The sequence below is a fragment of the Pinus tabuliformis genome, chromosome 4_2, assembly GCF_031772625.1.
Source record: "Pinus tabuliformis cultivar Carrire ecotype Pingquan chromosome 4_2, CPIR1, whole genome shotgun sequence".
Lineage (NCBI taxonomy): Eukaryota > Viridiplantae > Streptophyta > Pinopsida > Pinales > Pinaceae > Pinus > Pinus tabuliformis.
The window spans coordinates 503,763,566-503,772,817 of NC_142304.1; positions in this window are offsets into that span (position 1 = coordinate 503,763,566).

Sequence of the window (9,252 nt, forward strand, 5' to 3'; positions counted from 1 at the left end):
TGGTGATAGGTCTTCCAATGGTATCTTGCAGAGATGGTGTTTGTTCCGGATGTGTACTCGGAAAACATCATTGGGACAATTTTGAAAAACGTGCCTCTTGGCACGCCTCAGCCCCTTTACAGCTCGTGCATTGTGATTTATGTGGTCCACTTCCAGTTGCTTCATTCTCTGGCTACAAGTATTTCTTAACTTTCATTGATGATTTCTCCAGATGCACTTGGTATACTTCTTAAAACTCAAGAGTGAAGTTTTTAACATGTTCTTGGCCTTTAAGGCCTTTGTTGAAAAACAATATGGACATCAAATCTTTGAGCTAAGATATGATAATGGAGGAGAATATGTTAAAAACACATTCATCAACTTTTGCACTGAGAATGGAATTCAAATGCAACATATTGTTCCATATACTCCATAACAAAATGGTGTAGCTGAAAGGAAGAATCACACCTTAAAGGAAATGGCTAATTGTATGCTTCAATCTAAAGGACTTAGCCTTAATTATTGGGCAGAAGCAATTAACTGTGCAAATTACATAATAAATCGCACTCCTACTAAGGTTTTAAAGAATATCACTCCAGAAGAAGCATGGAGCTCAATCAAACCAGATGTAAGTCACTTTCGTGTTTTTGGAAGTGAAGCATGGGCCCATATTCCAGATGAGAAACATAAAGCTTTAGAACCTAAGAGTGAAAAATGTATTTTTGTTGGATATTCTGAAGACGTTAAAGGATATAGATTTATTCCACTTAAGTCCAAAAATGTTATCATTAGAAGAGATGTAAAGTTTGCTGAAAATATATCGGCCTACAAGCCTAGTTCGGCAGATGTGCCACCTCTCCCTATCTCTTCTACTTTTGAAAATATTTCTTCTTCAGATGATGAAAGCGAGGATGAAAATCCTCCCCCACCTTCTCAGGATCCTCCTTTAGCTCCTAATCTTCCAAAATGGGTCTATGCTACTCAGGATGCACCAGGTGATCTTGTTGGTGATCCTACAGATCAGCGACATACACGTTCTCAGTTCGAGAGAGATTCTTCTTTACTGGCTCAAGCTTCAGCGAATTATGATCCTGACACCTTTGCAGAAGCTTCAGGCCATCCAGATTGGGAAGCAGCTATGAATGAAGAATATCATTCATTATTGGCAAATGATACATGGGATCTTGTTCCTCTACCAAAGGGATGAAAACTTGTTAGATGAAAATGGGTTTATAGAACCAAGTATGGACCAGATGGGAAAGTTGATAAACATAAAGCTCGTCTTGTTGCTAAGGGTTTTTCACAAGTTGAAGGCATTGACTACACTGAAACCTTCTCCCCTGTTGCCAAAATGAACTCTATCTGCCTTGTTCTTTCCCTTGCTGCTTCTTTCAAATGGGAAGTCCATCAGATGGATGTTAAATCCGCCTTCTTACATGGGGACTTGCATGAAGAAATCTATATGGAACAACCTATTGGCTTTATACAAACAGACTCCAGCCTTGTATGTCGGCTTCAGAAATCCCTTTATGGTCTCAAGCGAGCTCCTCGAGCTTGGTATGCCAAAATGGATAACTTTCTTTTAGAAAATGGCTTTTCTAGGTGTCATTTTGACAACATTGTCTACACCAAGAAAGTGGGCAAGTCTCTTATCATTCTTGTTCTTTATGTTGATGATCTTATCCTGACTGGTAGTGATCCCAACCTTATAAACCATGTGAAGTCTAGCCTTAAAAGGAAGTTTGAAATGACAGACTTAGGACACTTACATTATTTTCTTGGTCTTCAAGTCTTGCAATCCAAGGAAGGTATTTCCCTTTCCCAGTCCAAGTATGCCTGTGATATTCTACGCCAATTTCACATGGAAGACTGTAAGCCAGCCCCTTCTCCCTTTCAGTCTAGAGTCAAACTTTCAGTCACTTGTACTTCTCCTGAAGTTGATGCTACCTTATACCGTCAACTTGTAGGAAAAATTTTGTATCTAACCCATACTCGTCCTGACCTTTCCTTTGACGTTGGCCTTGTTGCTCAGTTTATGCGAAACCCACATGAAAGTCATGGGAAAGCAGCTAAAAGAATACTTCGTTATGTTCGAGGTACAGTTCAGTTTGGGATTCATTATAGTGCCGAAGCAGCTCCTCTATTGGTTGGTTTCACTGATTCCGATTGGGCTGGTGACCCTGATGATCGGAAGTCTACTGCAGGTTATGTGTTCACTCTTGGTTCAGGACCTATTACATGGGCTTGCAAGAAACAAGGTGCCATTTCTCTTTCTTCAATAGAAGCAGAGTATCGTGGTGCCATAGAAGCTAGTAAGGAAGCCTTGTGGCTTCGTCAGATCCTGTCAGAGTTTGGCTTTCAGCAGCAACATCCGACTACACTTTGGTGTGATAATCAAAGTGCCATTCAGCTATGCAAAGATCCAGTCCAACATCAGCGCAACAAACACATTGAACTGCACATGCACTTCATCAGAAAGCTCATTCACGACCATGTTCTTGAAGTGCAATATTGTTCAACAGATGATCAAGTTGCAGACATCTTTACAAAGGCTCTCACAGAGGTGAAGTTCACTAAACTTCGATTTATGGTTGGAGTTCAGGAAGTTGTCACTAAGGGGGGATAGGCTCTAGTGCCTCCTTCCTTCTCCTATTGTGTCATATTTGTAAATCCTTCAATCGTATCCCAAGTTGTTCTTAAGGGGGGATGTTAGGATATTTCGACACATAGGAAATAGTTAAGTACAACTTGGTCTAGTATAGAGTTAGGTATAGAGTTAGGTAAAGTGTGTTTCTTTACTATGTACATTTTGTAACTTACAATCCGATAGTCACGATATGTAGTGATCCGACGGTTCATTCTCTCCTCGGTATTACCAACACTTGATCCATGGCTTAACACCCGATTGGTCCATGATCTCTATTTAAAGAGCATGGAGGGTCATTTGTAGGGTAATCGATCTGTGAGAGAAGCATATGTAAATTTTCATTCTTTTATTAATAAATTTCCTGAAGTGGCCGCGTTGGCTCAAGACATGGACTGTTTCCCTCTTTGAGGGTTTTAACCACGTCAAAATACTGGTGTATTGATCTGTGATCTGTTTGTGAGCGGTGTCCTTTGGTGTTCTTTCTGAGGAACTTACCCTGTAAATTCCTACAATATTCAAACTGTTGGTAAGACCAAATTCCAATTTTACTTCCTATTTCTAGTCCAGGAACTGACTAAAATAGGAATCCACACTGCACTACTAAAAATAGAACTTCTATTTTTAGCACTTACATTTTTCATTCCCTGTTTCCCAATCCAGCACTGATACCCAAACTGCTATTTTTAGCACTTCTATTTTTAGCATTTCTTGTTACCATTTTTCAACAAGCCCTGCTTGGAAGTTCTTGAAAATTTTCTAATTAACGATGGTGAAAAGGCCAAGCGGTCTCTTTGATGAAACCATGATTGGAGTTGTTCAATCTCTAGAATGGCAGGATCTAGCACAAAATTGGTGGCTGAGATAGTCCCAACAGTTTTTCCATTAAATCCAGTTATGTGAGCCCCATTGATTGCAAGCATGGTTGAAGCACCAGAATAGGCAAGTTCAATGATTTTCTTTCCCAAGGTGTGGAAATCGCGCCCCCCCCCCCCACATAGGGTGATGTCGATACTATAGCCAAACATGTCTTCCAAGCTTATAGTTTTACTAGGTGTTTCAAATCCATCTCTTCAACGAATGATGGAAGTTGGAGAAGTGGACCTAACAATGCCAATGATGTCAACAATTGAGTCAAGGTGTGCAGATCTGATTTCATCTATAGATTTAAAAATGAAATGGTGGAAAGGAATTATTGAAACATCATCTAAGGAAGGTTCAATAGTGGAAGTTGCTGAGAGGTAGACTTCCCATTTGCTATCCAGATGATTGTAATTTATGTTTGTTTGTTTCACAGTGCCATTTGAAACCATGTAAAGATTCCCAATTTCGACAAGGTCATGTAAGGAATCTATGAGATCACCAAAGGCAAAGAGATGGATTGTATCATTGGTAGAATCAATGAGGTCAAATCCAAAGACCTTTCCAGACCCTCTAGCATTATTGTAGGAGCGAACGGATGTTTTTCCAAGCACCCTACCCTGGATCGACCATTGTTTACGATAAGGCTTTAGCGCCATGAATGGAATGGAAGTAGGCAGAGTGGGGGAAAACTGAGTTCATAATGACGTAGAATCTTGTGTCGAAATAGTAGTAGACGAGGCGGGGGCATGTGAAGTTGAAGAGGTTGGTTGGTATGTCGATGTTTGTACAATTTGAAGAAGGTTTGGGACCCCAATCAAAGTTGCATGATGTTTGAGAACTTCCAGTTCAATCATTTGCAGACTCTTGAAAAGAAGGAAAGAAAGAGAAAAGCAATGTGGTATTAGTCAGAGTGACAATGGCAAAGAGAGGGAAGGAACATGAAAACATCAAGAATATGGTGAAGAGTGAACATACGCATAGTTTTGCAAAAAAGTGAAATTGACTTCTTTGAGAATGATAATCGAGACCAACTAGAGGACACCAGAGATGACATGGGCATTGTAAGTAGGCGGAAGAAAATTTATGTGCTTAGAGGTACCATTAGAGAGAGAAATGCGATAGCGTTGGGAAAATGTATTTGTGGAAGCAAGAAGGTTGAGTTCAACGATTTGGAGTGATGGTTGGATCGTTGTAGAGCCAGAGAGCAACAAAGTGATGGAATTCCTTATCAAGGCAACTTCCATGATGATGAGGAAAGGAGTTGTCCTGAAAGGTGAAATCCCATAAAATGTTGTCAAGATTGGAAGAGAAGCATAAATAAATATGCAAGTGCAATCGTTCATAGGATTGGCATACTTGGAGCCAAATGAAATAAGAAAGATTTACAATTTAGGTTGTTTCCAATAGTGAAAGGTAAAGGGAAAGAAAAATTGAAATGTTTAAACATAGAAAGTTGGTTGTCTATGGAATTTCATAAACTCTACAAGCAAGTGTGTTGCACGTCATGACAAAGCACAATATAGTTTTCTAAGTTATACACGCAGTATGAAAACATTGATACTTTCCATTTGAGTGCAGAATATGATATGGTTAGCAAGTTCTCGATTCTCACTTGTTTTTTATTGAAATTATGGGGTAGTTATCTGGTTGAAGATAGAAGAACAACGCGCAGTAGCAACAACAAGAGAATAGAAAAGTCACAGCAATAGCAACAGAAAATGCAACTCAAAAGATTAGTAGAATAGTGCGATGTGAAGAAGCTAAATAGAGAACACGCCCACCTACCAACTAATCAGAGGGACCAATAAATCAGAGTCAAGACACATGGTAGATGTCACGAGGTTACCAATGACAGAGACAATGATATAGATGCTTGTCCAAGTGAGAGTAAAGTGAGAATAAATGCACATAAGCAGGCCATTAATTAGATTAATTAATAGAGGAATCCTCGACGTCAGGATGTGTGGATAAGTTTCAAACCTTAATCAAAGGAAAATGTCACATATTGATTAGATATACATGGGATTTTCAAGATTTTTAAACTTTGACATGAGAAGAATCCTTTTCAAAAGCTTGCAAGTCGAAAGTCCACTCCAAAATATCAATGTGGCTCATTGGGATAAACGCAAATAATAAAGTGTCCAGGGCATAAAACATATCAATTTTGTGCGAGCGAGAATAAATCGAAAGTAAACGCACATGCTTGGTCCATTAATTAGATTAATGAATAGAGTAGCTGTCGATACCAAGATGCGTGTAGACTTTTTAAGATGAAATCGTTAAAAAAAAAGTGTGGCATATTGATTAAATATATATGGGAGTTTTCGGTCATTGAAACCTTCACAACAGAAGAAATATTTTGGAAATCTATGGGAAAAAAAATGGTTGATTGATTATATTAATTTGCATGTGTACAAGGGCATAAAACATTAGATTTTCATACGAGGGAGAATAAAATGATAGTAAATGCACATAGTTGGCTAACCAACGGTAATTAATGAATAAAAATAGACACCAAGAGCAAGATACGTGCATAGAGAGTGGATCTTATCAAAGGTCACATTCCAAAAGCTATGATAAGGGGTGGATACGATTTCACATTTATATTTGGTATGATAAAACAATCAGGGTTGCATATTAGTTGTTGGAGGTCCATAGCATAGTTCAGAGATTCGGAAATTAGATATTTGTTTATTATTACACAGGACCAATGCTAAATGTGTTGGAAATTTCGAAAATAATTTCCGTGATGTTATTAGTCTGACATGACTCTATTATAAAGAGGTTCTTCTGACCAATAGACCAACAAGAATGTCCTGGAGGTCCGATGTGTCAGTGCCTTATCTGTTTCAGATATCTAGCGATCCTTGTCCTCCTCCACAAAGGAAATAATTTAAAGTTTTGACTTCCGGTTGTGGAGATTGTTATTCCTTGCGATATCTGTACCCTCTAGAGGTATGAAAAAGAATTCAATAGAACATCGCATCTGCTAGGGAAGTTGACGTCATGATGATGTGCCAAAAGGGTTGACACTTGGTAGGCGAATTCAAGAGTTTCAATGCTCACAACAAGCCACAAAAGGGTGACATGTGGCATTATTCAACAGGTTACACATGGCAATGATGTCATCATGTATGGGAGATCAGCGATCAGAGGTTGAGGTGATTTGAAGAATCGAAGTGAAACCTTCGATTCATAACTCTCGATGGGAGGGCTCCAATACGGGGGCTAGACTGCGGTCACGTGAAGAGACATAGGACAAAGGCCCAAATGTAGAAGGTGATCAGAAATCACCAATTGACGAATTGACATGGCATACACCAAGGTTACACCTCCCATTGGAAACCGTTGATAGAGAGGGCTCCAATAAGCAATGTTTGGTGCTTATTCTCTAAACGGTTTCGAGATGGACACCTATAATGGGTTAGAGATCTATCTCTTTGTCTCTGTATTATCATGACTGTACTAATAAATATTGTGGTCACGGGAAGAGCCAAAAGACCAAGGCCCAAAAACACAAGGTGATCAGTGATCGACAATCGGTGAATTAACATTCTGTGCACCAAGGTTACACCTCTGATTGGAAATCGCCAATAGAGAGCACTCCGATTTGGTGCTTCACTCATTTCCTCTCCACCTAGATTAGGCCACGTCACTCATTAGAGGTCACAATTTTTGGGACTGCCACCAAATTTCTACATTGTTATTAGTCTGACATAACTCTATTATAAAGAGGCTTGTTTGACCAATAGACCAATAAGAATGTATCGAAGGTCTGAGGTGTTAGTGCCTTATCTGTTTCAAATATTTAGCGATCCTTGTCTGCCTCCAAAAAGGTGATTTTTTCAAGTTTCGACTTCTAACTGTGGAGATTGCTATTCCTTCTAATATCCGGACCCTCCAAAGGTCTGAAAAATAATTCAATAGAACATCACATTCGCTCTCATGTGAAAATTTCTAAGAAGAAGCCACATCTTAAAAGTGTCGATATTGTGAGTTGTGATACACACTATGTGGCTAGATGTGTTTAGGGACGTGTTGTAGGCATCAATTGGTTACGACAAGTGACGTGGGGAGGCTAACATCATGATGACGTCTCAAAAGGGTTGGCACATGGTAGGCGGATTTGACAGTTTTAAGGATCACAACAAGCCAAAAAAAGGGTGAAATGTGGCATTATTTAAAAGGTTACACATGTCATATACGTAGGTTGTTTCCAATAGTGAAAGGTAAAGGGAAAGAAAAATTGAAATGTTTAAACATAGAAAGTTGGTTGTCTATGGAATTTCATAAACTCTACAAGCAAGTGTGTTGCACGTCATGACAAAGCACAATATAGTTTTCTAAGTTATACACGCAGTATGAAAACATTGATACTTTCCATTTGAGTGCAGAATATGATATGGTTAGCAAGTTCTCGATTCTCACTTGTTTTTTATTGAAATTATGGGGTAGTTATCTGGTTGAAGATAGAAGAACAACGCGCAGTAGCAACAACAAGAGAATAGAAAAGTCACAGCAATAGCAACAGAAAATGCAACTCAAAAAATCAGTAGAATAGTGCGATGTGAAGAAGCTAAATAGAGAACACGCCCACCTACCAACTAATCAGAGGGACCAATAAATCAGAGTCAAGACACATGGTAGATGTCACGAGGTTACCAATGACAGAGACAATGATATAGATGCTTGTCCAAGTGAGAGTAAAGTGAGAATAAATGCACATAAGCAGGCCATTAATTAGATTAATTAATAGAGGAATCCTCGACGTCAGGATGTGTGGATAAGTTTCAAACCTTAATCAAAGGAAAATGTCACATATTGATTAGATATACATGGGATTTTCAAGATTTTCAAACTTTGACATGAGAAGAATCCTTTTCAAAAGCTTGCAAGTCGAAAGTCCACTCCAAAATATCAATGTGGCTCATTGGGATAAACGCAAATAATAAAGTGTCCAGGGCATAAAACATATCAATTTTGTGCGAGCGAGAATAAATCGAAAGTAAACGCACATGCTCGGTCCATTAATTAGATTAATGAATAGAGTAGCTGTCGATACCAAGATGCGTGTAGACTTTTTAAGATGAAATCGTTAAAAAAAAAAGTGTGGCATATTGATTAAATATATATGGGAGTTTTCGGTCATTGAAACCTTCACAACAGAAGAAATATTTTGGAAATCTATGGGAAAAAAAATGGTTGATTGATTATATTAATTTGCATGTGTACAAGGGCATAAAACATTAGATTTTCATACGAGGGAGAATAAAATGATAGTAAATGCACATAGTTGGCTAACCAACGGTAATTAATGAATAAAAATAGACACCAAGAGCAAGATACGTGCATAGAGAGTGGATCTTATCAAAGGTCGCATTCCAAAAGCTATGATAAGGGGTGGATACGATTTCACATTTATATTTGGTATGATAAAACAATCAGGGTTGCATATTAGTTGTTGGAGGTCCATAGCATAGTTCAAAGATTCGGAAATTAGATATTTGTTTATTATTACACAGGACCAATGCTAAATGTGTTGGAAATTTCGAAAATAATTTCCGTGATGTTATTAGTCTGACATGACTCTATTATAAAGAGGTTCTTCTGACCAATAGACCAACAAGAATGTCCTGGAGGTCCGATGTGTCAGTGCCTTATCTGTTTCAGATATCTAGCGATCCTTGTCCTCCTCCACAAAGGAAATAATTTAAAGTTTTGACTTCCGGTTGTGGAGATTGTTATTCCTTGCGATATCTGTACCC